Source organism: Acomys russatus, chromosome 9, assembly GCF_903995435.1.
Source record: "Acomys russatus chromosome 9, mAcoRus1.1, whole genome shotgun sequence".
NCBI lineage: Eukaryota > Metazoa > Chordata > Mammalia > Rodentia > Muridae > Acomys > Acomys russatus.
In genome coordinates, this window is record NC_067145.1 from 28,785,968 (window position 1) to 28,802,500 (window position 16,533).

Here is a 16,533-nt window from a genome sequence, read left to right on the forward strand (position 1 = left end):
GGGACCCAAGATGAAATGAATGACTAATTCCCATCCTCATAATAACTCTGATGTCAGCCATCATGAAGCACTTGGCCCTTATGTTCCTGCTAATTACTGTGGACCCTTACACCGTTAATGCCTTAACTAGATACATAAATTCCCATCTCAGCACCATAAAGCTGATGGTTATTAGATCCCAAAATAGAAGGTACCCATCACAGAGTCAAGGATTTGACTCCAAATACAATTCAAGGAAGAAATGTGAGGGATAAAGTTATGTTTTAAGTTTTAATTACTGTCTTTAAGAGATCTATAAAAAAAAAGAAAGAAAGAAAGTGCCTCTAACCTGTGAGGCCCATTTGCCCAAGAAAAGATGACTTTCTGGAATTCCAGGAGCTGTTGTTCATGTAAGATAAGAAATCACACAGTTTCACTTTTGTAAAGAAGCTTGGTTGTTGCAACTGCACAAGATGTGTTTGATCACATGTGGGCAAAAGGTATATAGGCAGGAAGTATGCTTGTCCCTGATTGGATGAACAAGGAAGTACGTAGCCTTGTATGTTTTGTCTTTATAAGTATTGAACTAACATAATTTGCAGCCATTCTCTGGGAATCCTGGGCGTGCACCAGTGTCCATGATCCTGGCCAGTATATAATAGAGCTTACTTCAAAATTGGGTGAAAATTGTGGTAGTGGTCTCATTCTCCCCCAATGGCATTAACAGCTAAGAAGATGTCTCACAAACAAGCCCACAGGCCATGGAAGCCCTTCAGCTGAGCTCCTTCCTCTCAGTTGTGCCAAGTTGTCAATTAAGTTTACCAAGGTAAGCGTCAGCTCTGCCACTCCTTAGTCCTCCTGGTCAAAAGTATGAAAAAACCTCTTGCCTTGGATAGAGACAACATCTGTTCCAAAGAGAAGAGTAAATCTAAGTGGGCTTGTCAGTCACCTGGCCAGGAATCCACCTTCCCCAGGGAAGATGCTTTATCTAGAGATGTGCTAAGGGTGTGGGGGATAATTATCCCCTTAGGGAGAAAAAGTATTTGTTCTTCCCAAGAGCCACTTGCAGAGCTCCTACTGTGTCGTTCGGAATCTTCTACTTGTCTAAGTTACTCAGAAACCTGTAAACTCGCTTTCTCCTTCTTTCTGTTTATTTTCCTTTCAGACACTGGCCAAAGCCTGGGCATACTTTCTCTTGCACTCACTGTTAGCATACCTGCCTCCAGGCTGCCTAGCAACCTGTGACATCATTACAGGTGGTACCTCTGCCCACAATATAAAAGGACAAACCCACCTTGTCTCTCCCTCTACTCTTTCTCTCTCTCTCTCTCTCTCTCTCTCTCTCTCTCTCTCTCTCTCTCTCTCTCTCTTTTTCTCTTTCTCTCTCTGTCTCTCTTTCTCTCTCTGTCTCTCTTTCTCTGTCCATCCATCTGTCCCCCTGTGGTACCCCTTTCCCATTTCCTCCTCTCCCATGTTTCTACAATAAATCCTATACCATGCATGTTGTGTGGCATATTTCATCTTCCACCATGTGGCTGCCTGCTCATTGTTCTAGTTTGCTTTCTGTTGCTGTGACCAGACAGTGACTAAAAGCAACTTAGTGAGAAAAGAGTTTACTTCAGCTTACAAATTGGAGTCCATCACCAAGGAAATCAAAATCAAGAACCAAGGGCAGGAGCTTGAACCAGAAACCACAGAAGAATGCTGCTTACTAGCTTGCTCCCATAATCACAGTCTGCTACCATGCTTGTTCAGCCCAGGGCCCACCTGCCTGAGGATGGTACCACCACAGTGGGTGGGGCCCTGGTGCATCAATTAGCAATCAAGAAAAGGCCTCACAGGCATGCCCACAGGCCAATTTGAACTGAGCAGTTCTTCAGTTGAGCGGCCTACCCAGTTAACAGCTGAACTACTGTGACATCCACCATGTGGCTGTTTACAGTGTGGCTCTCTCTCTCTCTCTCTCTCTCTCTCTCTCTCTCTCTCTCTCTCTCTCTCTCTCTCTCTCTCTCTCTCTCACCCTCTCATTCTCTCTCTCTCCTGCTTTGCTGCTCCCAGTAGCTGCTGCTTGAGGGATTCTCTCCAGGGCTAATTGTCCCTAACTCTCCTCCCAAATCTGTTTCTAATTCTTTTACTAGTAAGATTATGAAACCAAAAGGGAAACCCCAGTTTTCCAGGTAAATGCATTCAACAAGCAGGCAAATAAGAAACAGGTGACTTTATCAGGGATGCAGAAACTGTACTGAAGGAGTCCTGTTTGGGTTTGAACACAGCGCAGAGCTGCAGTCATTTTGGAAGCATCCGTACCCAAGGGCACAAGGATGCCTGGACCATGATGCACTACACCTCCGGGATTTGAAGGTGTTGAAAAGCATACCTCTGGGTTTCCAGAGTTGTAAGGGAGGCACGGGGTTTCCTTTTGTCATGAAATGCTCCCTGGGAAAGCAATACCTTCAATAAAGCTGAACACAGACCTAGCTGTAAATCAAAACTGGCAAGAGTGAGCTTTGAAAGCTATTTTTCACCCAGCCTAATTAAACCCGAATCTCTGCAATGGGACCCTACGTCTTTATTTCCAGGAGCTCCCAGGTGAGTAGGCAGCATGGAGCAAACCCTTAAAGCGCTCACATCTTAAATTAATTCCAAATTAACCCTGGCTCAAAGAGAAGCTAGGAGAGGGAGGGCACCACCCAGCCCTCTATCCTGCCTAGCAATCGACAGCACCACCTGCCATGGAGCAAGAGAAACCTTTTCCCTTCTTTTCATAAGAGCGCCTGTCACCTCCTCTTGGATTACATCCGCAGTGCTGCCGGTTGCGTAATGCACAACGAAGAGCTGTTTTTCTTAAAGTTCAAAGTCAAATTGGATCTAGCACAGCAGGAAACAGGATAAATTTAGAGAGGCTCTCAGGTCTGTCAGCAGAGGCACACTCTGGCTCCTCTGTGCTGTGCAAAACTCTCAGCATTCCAAGGTTGCATATGCAACTAAATAGTCCTTTCAGACAAAAAGCAAATTTAGGCGGGATCCGGGCCATTCTCGCTCCCCCAGGGAAAGATGCATCATCGAGTGCACGCACCACCTTCAAGCTCCTCTCTTTTCTTTTTCTTTTGTAAACTAATAAAATTATGTGCAGTGGAGAGATGTGCTGAGGCAGATTTCATATGAAAAACCCTTTATTTGTTGATGCTCACTACTCGTGGGTGGAGGAGGCGCTGGGACAGAAAACGCTCTTTACATTTAGGGGTTTCGGGGGGGGGGGGTTGGAATGCCTGACCTTAATGAGAATGAGGGAGTTTAAAGGGGAGCAGTCCCTGGGTTTATAAGTGTGTAAGCATGGGCACTCATGCCAAGACATGCATGCAGAAACCAAAGGGTGGCTTAATTCTCTGCTTTTATGTAGGTTCCTGGGAATCGAGCTCAGATCATCTGACCAGGCAGCAAATGCCTCTAGCTGCGCTGAGCCATGCTGCCTGCCCCGTCCAGCACACTTTTCTGCCACACAGATGTCACTGGCCAGCACCAACCAGCATCTTACTGGCTCTTGTCACTTTGATATTCCTGTGCACAAGATGGGCATAGCGAGTTGACGAGTATTCTCAAGGGAGCGTTCCAGAACAAATCCAACAACTGTATAAGACGCATGTCACTCTGATTGGCAGACAGCTTGACACCTGGTCCTCACCAGCAGACTGGAATGTGAAACACAGGCATCTTCATGATGCAGCTGCATAATGACCTGGATAAAAATGCCTCTTGTCACCATTAGAAATAAATGTAGGGCTGCAGAGGGAGCCCCACTCCAACTAAAGTTTCTCAAGAAGGCAAAACTTTACTCTTTGTCAAGTGGGTACACTCCACAGAGAAGAGCAGGCACGCTAGGCCAGGAAGGGCAGCTGGTTTTGTTTTGTTTTGTTTTTTAATTGATTGATTATTTAGACAGTATTCTGCCCCCATGTGTCCCTGCACACCAGAAGAGGGCCCCAGATCTCATTATAGATCGTTGTGAGCCACCATATGGTTGCTGGGAATTGAACTCAGGACCTCTGGAAGAACAGACAGTGTGCCCTTAACCTCTGAGCCATCTCTCCAGCCCTGGCAGCTGGTTTTTATCCTACTGCAAACGGGGGGGGGGGGGGGGTTGTCGGAGGGGGACACTGTTGCTACAACTGGTGGCTAGTTTTAAATTACTAAGTGTAAAGGAAATTAAAGGAAGTGGGAAGGGGTAGGTCACTTAAGCAGCTTAGGTCCTAACAATACAACAGGACCTTTATGTAGACAAGCATGTTTATGCCATGTAGGAGGTTAAAACATTTGCATAAAGGGTTTACAAACCAGAGAAGGTACATACATTTTAAGTCCTTGTCAAGAACAAATGTACAGTGTTTGAGAAAGAAGACTAATATTGAATGTTATCTTACATCGCCACTGTGCCAGCGAGAAATGGCGATAAGAAATTGAATGAGTTTTACATGCGTCTCTACCTAACCCAGGTTGCTTTAAATTAAGCAAGGGTCAGGGGTCAGGTGTGCAATGACCCCTCCGAGGGATGGTGTGCTTCCAGGGAAGGGTTCTTCCTTGTCTTTCGCTAGAATGCCTTCTTGCCGAAAATTAGGCCCATTTCTTTGACAGCGTGTTGGGTTGAACTGTCAAGGTGTTTACTGTCCAGCTTAAAAGCACTGATATTTGTGCTACTATAGCAAATTGCCCCAGGCTGGAGAATGAATAGACAACAGAAAATTTAACTTCCTGTAGCTGTAAGGTTATGAAGTCCCATGATCAAGGCTCAGTGCCTGGCAAGTGAGGGCCTGTGGCATGTTGTTCATGGCTGCTTCTCCCAACAGCGTCTTTGCATGGATGAGGGCAGAGGGAAAAAGAGGGGCGATGCTGTGGCTTCATAGGACGGCAGAGAGAAGCACTCCCATGACCTGTTCAGAAGGACGCTAATCCCGTCCACAGGGGCCCTGCCATGTGACAAACCCCAAACTCTGTAGTGTGTCAATGCGGCTACAGCATGTGGATTTTGGAGGAGATACATCAAGCCATTTCATACACCCATCTCTTTAAGCAATTAGACCCCACTTTGGTTCATCAATTCGATGGGGAGCACCTGTTGTTTAAAAAGTGGGGCTACTCTGGGCAAGTCAGAAACAGATAGGCAGGTCTAGTCAAATAGATAAAAGAAAGGTGGGGCAAGTCTCTAAACACACCTTTTCCTCCCTGGATGAACTGTCTGTCTGGGGGACCCTCCCCTGACCAGTTCATCACTGTCTGGGGGACCCTCCCTAGGATAGCTCATCACTGTCTGGGGACCCTTCCTAGATTAGCTCATCACTGTCTGGGGACCCTTCCTAGGATAGCTCATCACTGTCTGGGGACCCTTCCTAGGATAGCTCATCGCTGTCTGGGGACCCTTCCTAGGATAGCTCATCGCTGTCTGGGGATCCTTCCTAGGATAGCTCATCGCTGTCTGGGGATCCTTCCTAGGATAGCTCATCGCTGTCTGGGGACCCTTCCTAGGATAGCTCATCGCTGTCTGGGGATCCTTCCTAGGATAGCTCATCGCTGTCTGGGGACCCTTCCTAGGATAGCTCATCGCTGTCTGGGGACCCTTCCCTGGCCAACGCCTCACTGTCAGGTTCCTGACCTGTTGTCACCCTTGGTGACATTGATTTCTACCTGAGACACAGGAGTACAAGGCACAGCAGAAATAATCAGTTTACTATCTTCCTCAGTTGGCACCTCTGTGCATCCTTCACCTTGCACGACCTTACTGTGTAGAAAAGCATTGCATCTCTCTCTCTCTCTCTTTTTTTTTTGCACTTTTTTTTTTTTTCTTCTTCCTAACTGGCATATGACATTGCCCATCTTCTGGTGCTGGGAAAATTCAAAATAATCTCTATGCATATTTTGAAATATTCAATTAATTTTCATTGACCAAAGTTATCCTGCTGCTCTGAGAAGTATTAGAAGCTATACCTTCTGCCCAGTGCACCCCGTGCCCATTGCTCGCTAACAAGAGCCGAATATCACGACAAATGCAGAGGGCACTGACTTGGAAATGGCTTTATTTGAAGGAAGCTAGTTCGTTCATTCACACATGGGCCCCGGCTGCTTTGGACTGCAGTGCAAGAGGCTGCAGCGAAAAACCTCAGCCGTGAGCTTTCTAGTCCTCTATAGAAAAGGTTAGCTAGCCCCCCCTCCCCCGTGATGAGAATCACTGGGGCTTTTGTGAATCTAGAAAAACCCTGGCCCTATAGTCTAGCCCTTTCGTTTTACAGAGGAGTGTGAGGTGAAGAGAGACATCCTTCCTTCTGCAGGGCCCAGGTGGAGCGCCCTCTACTGGCTACCGTGTACTCAGCCGGTCCGGACATGGACTCCAGCTCATCAGGCTGGGATTTATATGACTGACCAAAGGAAATAATTACGATTTCGATTCCAGGCAAGTAGCTAGGTTCCCTGATGTGATCAATACACATTGAGTGCGTGTACTGAAATGTCATGTTGTACCCTATAGACACATGAAATTACTATGTGGCTATTAAAGCTGAAACTACATCTTTTCAAAGTATAGAAAAACAAAGAATCTGGATGAGCAGTGTACAACGAACGAAAGATGTTTAGGTGCTAAACAGTGCACTTACGATGAGACTCTTTGCTCCAGCCACCTGTGAAGCCAACAGCAGGCAGGAGACGTTCTCGGGGACTGCTTCTGTGCATGTGAAAGCCCTGCCCAGAAAGGCCTGGTGGGCAGGTGCACTCCAGCCACCAGCACACACCCTTTTGACTCCTATATAGCCACAGCAGGAGGAGGGGGCACTACTGACATCTAGTGGGTAGAGTCCAAGGATGAGCAGCCGGCAGTGCACAGCTCAGCCCCACGCGCAAGAGCTGTCTGTCTGGCCCAAAGTGGCAAGTGTGAGAGCAGAGTGCGAAGAAAGTCCCACACCGGAGAAGTAGCTGAGAGGATCCACAAGCTGCTAGATGAGAGAGATACTGTGACTGGTATGGGCTTTTGAAACCTCAAAGGCCACCCCCAGTGACACATCGCCCCCAGCATGGTCACATCCTCTAATGCACTAACTGACAACCAAGCGTTTACATATATGGGCCTACAGAGGCCACTGTCATTCAAACCATGCCTCATAGGTCCACCTGTCTGGACATGTGGTCCTTGAGAAGGTTGTGGAACCTTTGGGGGAACAAAACCATACTGGAGAAAAAGAGTCACGGTGAGAGGGCCTTGAGGCTCTGTAGCTTCCACTCTGCTTCCTGAGTATGAACACAGTGTGACCACGCAGAACTCGGCTCTGGCCACGCCTTCCCCACCACTATGGATTGCACGCACCCACACCTATGTACCCACATATATGCATGCTCACACACACACATGCACCCACACATATGCACCCACATACAAGCATGCTCACCTGCACACATGCACGCTCACCCACACACATGCATGCTCACTCACACACATATATACTCACCTCCCCAACCCCCCACCTCACACACACACATGTTCAAGAAGGGAGCAAGGAGGAAAATAAATACACACAGAAACTGTCTTCATAGTACTTAAGGCTGGCATGTCCAGCATTTTGGTATGGTACAGTCCTGGCGTTCTGTCAGGCCTCTTCTAACAGGGTGTCAGCCCTCTTAGTGAAGCTTTGCCCTCCCAAAGTCCTCCCCTCCTAAATGCATTTGGTAGGAGGAGTGCTGGGGTTTAGTACAAAAATCATGGGAGAGCATAACCAGTCAGCCTATCCAGGCCGTGTGTCTAAGCAGCGTCCTACTGAGTATGTGAATCCCAGGATGGCCATGAATGTAGATAATAAGGTCATAGCAAAAGCTTGGACACTTCGATAGCATTCTGCTTCCAATTTAGAAGTTACAGAAGTTTGGTGACTCTGAGCTAAAGGTCTCTAGAGAGCTCTGGCAGGTTCCAGGAGCAACAGGAAATTGCAGCCCCTACACACTCTGAGCGCTACCTAAACAGTTCCTCCCCGGATACCCAACCAGACACCTTAGCCATTTCCCTTGTTCTCACATCAAAGTCGTTGACAAGAGAAACAGAGCAGATAGAACTGCTTATCTGCCCCGTTGAACTCTGCCATGTAACGAGACTGAAATGGCAGGCATGTGGAGGTAAGGGAGAGGGGGCTGAACAGAAGAAGAGGGGAGCGAGAAACCCATGACAGGTCCTTCTCCAGAAGGCTGGGAAGCGACTGTCTTGATAAAGATAACTTCTTGACAACTCCCCCATGGAAGATGATGCTCCCAGTGACATTTTCCAGGCGGCCAGGAGCAGAGGACTGGTCACTAAGTTGGAAATCAAACTTAACTCATGTGAATGGAGAGCCATTAAAGAAACTGCACACTCACAAGGACAGAAAAAGCCCAGCCTCCTTGGGCATTGAGCTCCTTGGTGAGACTCATCTAAGCATCACTAGGTGCTTAGAGCAAGAATGGGGTTAGGTCTGCTGTGGTGGGACCAGCACAGTGTCTAAAGCCTACTGCTAGTTTAAATACTCCATGCTTTAGAGAACTTTCTGCCCTTCAGAAGACCCAAGTTCAGTTCTCAATATCTATGTCAGGTGACTCACAAACACTTATAACTCAAGATGCAAGGAATCCAGTGCCCTCTACTGTCCTCTGAGGGCACCTGCAAAAGCATGTGGCAACACGTGCGCTCACACACACACAAATACACATAAATAAAAATAAAAATATATCTTTAAAAATAGTCTATTCTGACATAAGGTTAAGGCTTTGATTCAGGTGGCAATGTGAAGAGAGGAAGCAGCTTCCCTCAGCGAGCATTAGCGCTCATGCTGGGAGGGCCAGAGCTGCTGTGACTGGGGTAGCTGGCTTTCTTGAGGCTGGACACAGGCTTAGAGAGGCACACAGGGTTCCCTCTGCGCCACAAAAGACTGGTAAACAGGGACTTCTGAACTATTTTTCTCTCCCCTGAGGCAGACCAGGGACACATCTCAGAAAAGTCATTCTGGCCAAATTCCCCACCCCACCCCCACCCCCGGCCTCCCCTGCAGCCAGCAACACAGATTTTTATCTGCTAACTTAAAAAGCACAGGAGGGAAAGGTCTGATGTCGTCTCCCACGTGACGCTCAAGCAGTCTGTGGAGCAATTCTCTTACTGAGTTGCTGTCCTTCGTTGCGCACATTTCATCTTCCTTGTCCGCCGGGGAGAATCAGAATCGTTTAATCCAAAGCAGCAGAGAGCGCTATGTCCCGGTGCAGCCTTGAGTCAAGCACGCCAAGTGCTCTGTAGCGTGTGGAATAAAAACTCTCTGTACCTCTGATCTGCACTGGTGCTGGCGGACTGACTCGCACAGAGAGGTGGTGAGGCAAAAACCTCTCCCTGTTGGCGTACTTGTATCAACTTTTTTGGGGGGTTCTTATACCACTACTTTCCTTCCAACTCCCCAACCCTAGGTAGGAGAGAAAGAAGGTTAGAGGGGAGAGGGGAGATAGGTCTGTTTAGACTTAGCTCCTTTGGGGACAATTCCAATCTTCGTGGTCAGTATAACCAGCAGTTCAGCAAACCAGTAAATGCAGCAGCAACCTTCTTCCTCCTCGGACTCCTTTTCTTCTCAGTGCTCTCAGAGTCTTCAGAATTAAACTATCCGCAGCTGGCAAAGATCACGCCCCCTCTCCGAGCCCGCCCCCTCTCCGAGCCCGCACAAGGCAATCATGGTTAACAGCTGTGGACAAACTAAAAGCAGCCCCATATCCCACACTTGGAATTAAAAGAAAAACATATTTACATAACATAACTGAGCTTTTAAAGAAACCAAAACTTCTACTACACTCTCCCTGAGAGAGATCAATGGAAGTGGCAGCTCTGCCAGGCTCCGACAATGCTCTTCTGTTCCTTTATTCTTCATGAAGGATGTATCCTCTGTGCCTTCACCTCCCCTTCCAGTGACTTGATGCTTCCAGAAGCTCACTACAGTTTCCCAGCTCCTTGCCATGTGCATGTGTCTCCTTTCACTGTGACAAACAGGAGTGCATGGCTATGCATCATGTCGTGGATCCTCTGAGAAAACTGCTGAAAGTTGGGGTGTTCTCTGGAGCCCTAATACAGTCACAAAGCCAATAATTTCAACATACCTCAAAGAAAATATCAAGTGTGCAAGATACATGCCAGCTGCGAATCCAGGATTCGTGTCTGGTGTGGCTAAAAGCTCTATCCAAATCCACGTTGAATGATCCGAGGTCAGGCCCCTTGTCCCAAGTCTTTCAGCTCTCAATGCTGAGACCCTGCAGGTAGAAGCATAGCCCAGCCTTGTTGCAAGAAGCTACCCTGCTGACCTACTGCAGTCTCTGTGAAAAGGAGGCCAACAGAGCAGATCTGCCTGTTCCCAGCAGAGAAGTCAACGGGAGCAAGAGTCCCTCTCCCGTGGAAATGTGTGGGGAAACACTGATGTTGCCAGATAAGCCCACACCCACCCATGATGCTCATGAAACCATTTCAGAGACTAAGAGCTATTCAAGGGGCACAGGTTCCCTGTGGGAATGCATAACATGGCTCTCTCCCCTTCCCCGTGTGACACCTCAGCCAGTACAAGAGCTAAGGGTCCTCTACCTACAGGGAATGCCAAGCATCCAGACTGAGGAGCTAGGGACAGGTCAAGAAGTTTGATGGAAGAATGCTGAAGAGAAGGCTCAGTGGCAAAAAGCACTGGATCTTCTTCCACAGGACCTGAATTTGATTGCAGCACCTACATGCCAGCTCAACACTGCAACTCCATTTCCAGGGGAAAGCTAATGCCACCTTCTGGCTCCTGTCGGTACTGCATGCATGTGGTGTACAGACAGACATTCAGCTGCTTGTCCTCTTTTGGGCACACACGACTCCAAGGGTTGGTCTCATGTGGATTTTAGGGTCCCTTGAGGTCACAGTCCTTGAGGCTTTGGGGCATCAGGCCAGACTCCATCCTGTTGGGGAAACTGCCAATGAGATGAATGTCCAAGTGCCTGGGCATCCCAGGCCATGGGAGCAGTGTCCTCTAGCTCCCTCAGGGCGCTTAAAAGCAACAGTATCAGGGTACGCACGCCTCCCCCCCCCACATATGGGGACTCAGAAACTTGCATCCCCCCATCAAAGTCTCTCATCAGCTCCAACTCCTTAAAAGGGAAGGCCTCCTCCTGTCCAAACAGCCTTCTGTTGTCTGTCTGTCTGTGCTGCATACCTGGCCTCCATTAATGACAAGACGAACTATTGACCTCCATGTGTCGTCCCTGCTGCGAGGCAGCTGGGGTATAGCTCACCTCCCATACAGAAATGAGCCATCCAACTTTCTGACTGACACCGCCTGCCTAGACTGTCCCACAGAAGGTGCCAGAGTCCTGGAGTTGCCTCTGTCACCTGGCCACACTCCTGCCAAGGCAAGTCTCAGTGCAGACCAGACTTCTGTGTTATGCCTCCTGGCTATCCCAATAAGTTACCTGGGTAACCTGTCCTGTCCTGTCCTGTCCTGTCCTGTCCTACCTATAGAACAGGTAGGTATTGAGGTGTACCCCACCCCCAGCCTCTGCAGTGCTCCTATCGTGGGGTTACCCTTCGGAGTTGAGTCAATTACTTGAGCCTCCCCACACTGAACAAGGGGAAAAGAAAGGCAGGAGGGCCATGGGTAACTAGGAGCATAGGAGTTGTGGCTTAATAATGTCCCTAAGAGCAAGGAGAAGCTGCAAATGGAGCGAGATGTCACCCATGGTCATTTGGCCTGAGGTTTGTCCAATGTTTTGACATCATGACATGGTGGTATCTAAAAGGTTCTCATTAGAAAACAGTGCAATCAAGTTACAAAAATAAATAAATAAAGCCGAAGACCATTATAATGTTTAAGTAAGTTCCTGCTTTGTGTTGAGCTGCACTCATAGATGCCTTTTGTTAAATGTGGCCTATGAGCCACAGGTTAGGCATGGGGGTTGTATGCCTTCAGAAATCAAACGCTGAATCTGGAGGATGGGGATCCATGTTCTGAGGAAGACTCAGCTGAACTTTACACAGCCCTCATAGGGGCTGCACAGGCCATACTCACTGGAGAGGAGAGGCAGCTTCCAGAACCGTGAAGGACATGGACCTAACTGTGACCCCTGCGTCACCCTGTGATGGTATCTGCCAGGCTGGTGAAGAGGAGAGGTCACCTGTTCAGACCTTCATGTGCCTCCAGGATGGGACATGAAAGCACATGTGAAGATGATTCATTGGTGAAATATGGAATAGTTCATCTCCACCAGCTTTGGTTGTGTCTGTTTACAGGCCATTTACCAAGTCACTAGTTCCTTAATGTGGCCACAAGCATATTCATCAAAAGAGCCAAAACCCAGAATCCCTTTCTGGACCAGGCCCTGCTCATGCTGCGTAACCACTGCAGTGCTTCTGTGGCTAAAAAGGCTTCTCTCCATCAAGAGGGGTTCAGCTCTGTGGCATTCCATGTGCTGTTCACCCCTAAGGTCCCACACAGGACCGATAACTCCAGCTATGCCACCCTCTGTTGGCTTCAGGCCCAAGCCAGAGCCTGGAGCCTCAGTCACCCTTCCCCAACCTCATGTGAAAACTGAGAGTAGTGCTTGTATAGGGCCACAGGGCCTTCCAGAAAGCCTGTGTCAAGGCAGCTGGACCGAGAGCACCAAAAAGAAAAAGAGGCAAGGGTGAGGAGACACACCTGAAGGCCATGTACGTGTCCGGTGGGAAGGCTATGCGTGGTACTGCCTGCAGGATGCTTTGCACACACGCCCTTCTCTCACGCACCTGGACAATGGGCTGCCTCATCTCAACCCAGGTCAAAGGGCAGAGCGTCCTCTGCCAGAGGTCACAGCCATGAGCAGCAGGACAGGAATTTGGGATACCGCCCTCAGCTCCATGTAGTCCCTGCTCCTCCTCACAGTCCTTAGGGCCCCTGAGTGTGAAGAAGCCATCCTCCTCAGAAACACAAAGTGGCACGGCATGGCATGGGGACTAGCCAGGGTCCCCTCCCAGCACATGGGGGACCATGATGACCAGAAGGCCACCAGTCCCCTGGCCACACCAGAAGTCAGAATGAGAATTCCACAGCAGGCTCTGGAGTGGGGATACATTTAATGAACAATGTGGAACCACCTCCCTGGGGCAGCAGGAAAGGCCTCATGGCTCCCAAGAGGCAGCAAGCCCAGGCTCCCTTCAGTGTCAGTTACAATGTCACAGACCTTTCTGTTCCTCAACAGAGAAAAAAATGCAGCCCCATCCCCCAGGGACTTTGAAATCCTGCATTCCCTGAATGGTCTATTAAATGTGAACCCAGCCTTCCTAGCACAGGGGACACTTTGCCTGTACGTGAAAGGTCACATGGCCAGCAGCTTGGTAAGAGGGTGCACTCCAACGTTCCGACAGAGCAGAGCATCTGCACGATTGGAACAAGGGCGCCCTCTGTCCTCTCTAGGGGGCACTGCTTCCAAAGCAGAAACAAAGCAAAGGCTCTGAATGCCTGCGCAGGAGGACTTCCACCTGTAGGGGGAGCCAAAGGACCCTGCAGGCACAGCAGCCCAGAGCGCTCGTATCCCCCTGGTTGCTGGTCACATGCTCAAGGCTTTATAGAGGGCAAAGCAGAGAAACCAGCCCTGAATAGGCAGAAGGGGAGTGCCCTGACTGAGATCGCTAGTTAGGAGGTAGACATAAAAGCAGGATGGTCAGGGCTTCATCCCTCTCTAGATAGTCCAGGTGTGCAGGCATCAATATGGCAAGCTGCCCCTTCCTAGGCCAAGATGCAAAGCATTTGTGAAAGTCTCCTTCCTTAACCCAAACCAAATCATTCCTTTTTTTAAAAAAAATGGAAGTTTAGCCAGGCTGGTGGTGGTGCATGCCTATAATCCCAGCACTCGGGAAGCAGAGGCAGGCGGATCACTGTGAGTTCGAGGCCAGCCTGGTTTAAAAAGTGAGTCCAGGACAGGCAAGGTTACACAGAGAAACCCTGTCTGGAAAAAAACAAAACAAAACAATATAATACAAAACAAAAACAAAAACATAAAAATGGAAGTTAGAGGTAAATGTTTGGTCTGCTGTTTTAAAACTGTGTCCCATCGGCTGCTAGGAACTTCATTCATGGGGTATGCGCGTGCGCGCCAAAACCCAGAAGGAAGGTCAGGCAGGACTTTGAGCAAATGACTGTCCCCACAACCAAGAGCGCATCCTACAGCTTATGAAATATATAAGCATGTATTTCAGATGTTTTTATCCACCTCAGTTAAAATTCTGTTCAGCTGAGAGGCTGGAGGCCGGAGGGCCAGGCACAGGTCTGGTCGGCTTGTAAATGTTCCATCTGTGCCTACAAAAGAGGCCCCAGCACCTCTTGGAGCGCCAGAGCCTTGTTCGTCCTCAGTCAAGTTCCACCGCGCGCAGCTTTGCGGTTGGAGCCGGCTTCCCATTCAAATTTCACTGAGAGTCAAGGGGAAGAAAGCAAGGTGGTGTCTCCTAGCAAACGTTCTGTCAGAAGAAAACACCCCTGTGGTGGTTTAGGTAGGATCTTTGAGGTGCCCAGCACCATGTCAGTGGTGAGGAGACAAAGACAGAAATGAGAGTTTCGTGCCTGGATCCTCGGCAAGATCCAGCCTGCCTAGAAGACACACGGAGGGATAGCAACAACACACCTGGATTATGGAGAGAGAGAGAGAGAAGATCTTCCAGCCAACACCTTCCTTGGGTCCTGGGAATACCAAATACAGTTCCCACTGGGAATTCTAACTCATAGGTTACTAGTGAGCAGGCATGAGCTCCATGGGTCATACTTGGAGAGATGGCCTTTGTAGCACACACCCACGGTTTGTGTCAGGGTGGCTTCAAGATGGCTAGGCAAGTAGGCCACATGGAGCTGTCTCTTCAGCAGGGGCTGGGTGCCAGGAGGTGGCAGCAGGAGGCAGAAGTCTGGATGAAGTATCTTGAGGAGCTGGGAGAGGGTGCACTGGAGAGTGAAGGGCCCTGCCCAGCCACGAAACAGTCTACTTCTATGCAGAACGGATGGAGAAGCATCAGGAAACCAGGACGACATTCAGTTCAGACTGTAACTCGCTAAGCAGGTGCATCTTTATGGCTAGTCTTGGGTACAAAGACATTTACTGTGGATTTGACTTTCCCCAAGCAAAACTGAGCTCAACACAATACAGGGCACTCAATGACACTATTCATCCGATATCTGGAAAACACACCAAAAATCACTCCCTTTCCATTTAAGTTTGAGGTTTGCACTTTAAACTGGTAAACCTATCAAGTGATCAAAGAAAATAGCTATTAGGTAACTGGCAGTGTCTAATATGCTATGCTAAAACAATTCATAAACTGCTACAACAGAATGTCAAATGACCTTTTAAAAGCCATACTGAGTAACTTTCCTTCCAAATTACCGAGGACCCTAAGAACCCTATGTATGAAACAACACTAAGATTAAATGTAAGAAAGAGAGCGGTACATCAAAATGGTTCTCTTTGGCCTGTTATTAAATTTTAATTCCTCCCACAAATAAGACCCTTTACACTGATGCCTCAGCTCAATGCAGCAACCCCTTTAGGCCTAACATGTTTATGCTGATCAGGGGCCTCTCTGCATTCGACAGTCCCAAGCTTTCTCTGCATACAAGGATTTAGTTCATACCTTAAGGAAATGGGTGCAGAGAGGTCACCTGGGGGTAGAAGACTGACAAACAGGAACCTGGGTAGGTGGCCCTGATGGCTGCATGGACACTTCACCAACAGAACGCATTAAGAACTCTGTCCTTCTAAAGGAAACGCAGTCCCTCTTTGACTGCTCTACTTAATCACCCTCTGGCCTGTGCACGGGGTGAGGTCCCCATTGGACTGCACTTTGTCAACCATCAAGGACTGCCCACACTACGAGGGTGTGTGTGTGTGTGTGTGTGTGTGTGTGTGTGTGTGTGTGTGTGTGTGTGTGCGCGCGCGCATGCATTTGACCTAGAGCTCACCAATTAGGGATCCTACTGCCCTCAAAATCGTTGCTTTTTGCGCAGTTAGTGATCTGTTCGACTTAGGCCCTCACGCTAGGCATACAAGCACTCTTTGGACTCATCTCCCCAGCTCTGTCTAAGAGGCTCCCATACAGTGTACTTGTCTATGGTTAGGTCGAGAGCAACCAGGTATCCAAGGCAGTAGTGAACACTGAAGGGAAAAGCTGGCACCTGAGGTTTGCAATGCTGTTCTGAGGATCCCAGGCAGTGAGGGGGTTATCTGCATCTTTCAAAGACAGCTGTCAGTGATGTGGGAGAAAGGGCTGGAGGAATGCAGGCTGGTGAAGAGGCATCTGAAACCCAAAAGGGAGCCAGTGGGTACACGCAGGAATGGACGCTTCTCATTGGTAAAGGAATGCAGTCCAAGGAGTCAACCAGAGGAGGCTGGCAACCTGCTGACTGAGGCCACCCTGTCTGAGCAGGAAGTTCCACCCAGAGCTGGGGGCTGCAGGAGGAAGAGGTGTGCTTAGAGACCCACTGAACTGGCAGCCTGGGGCACACCTGTACAGAAACTGTGCAGGTTTTATGTCCAGAAGAC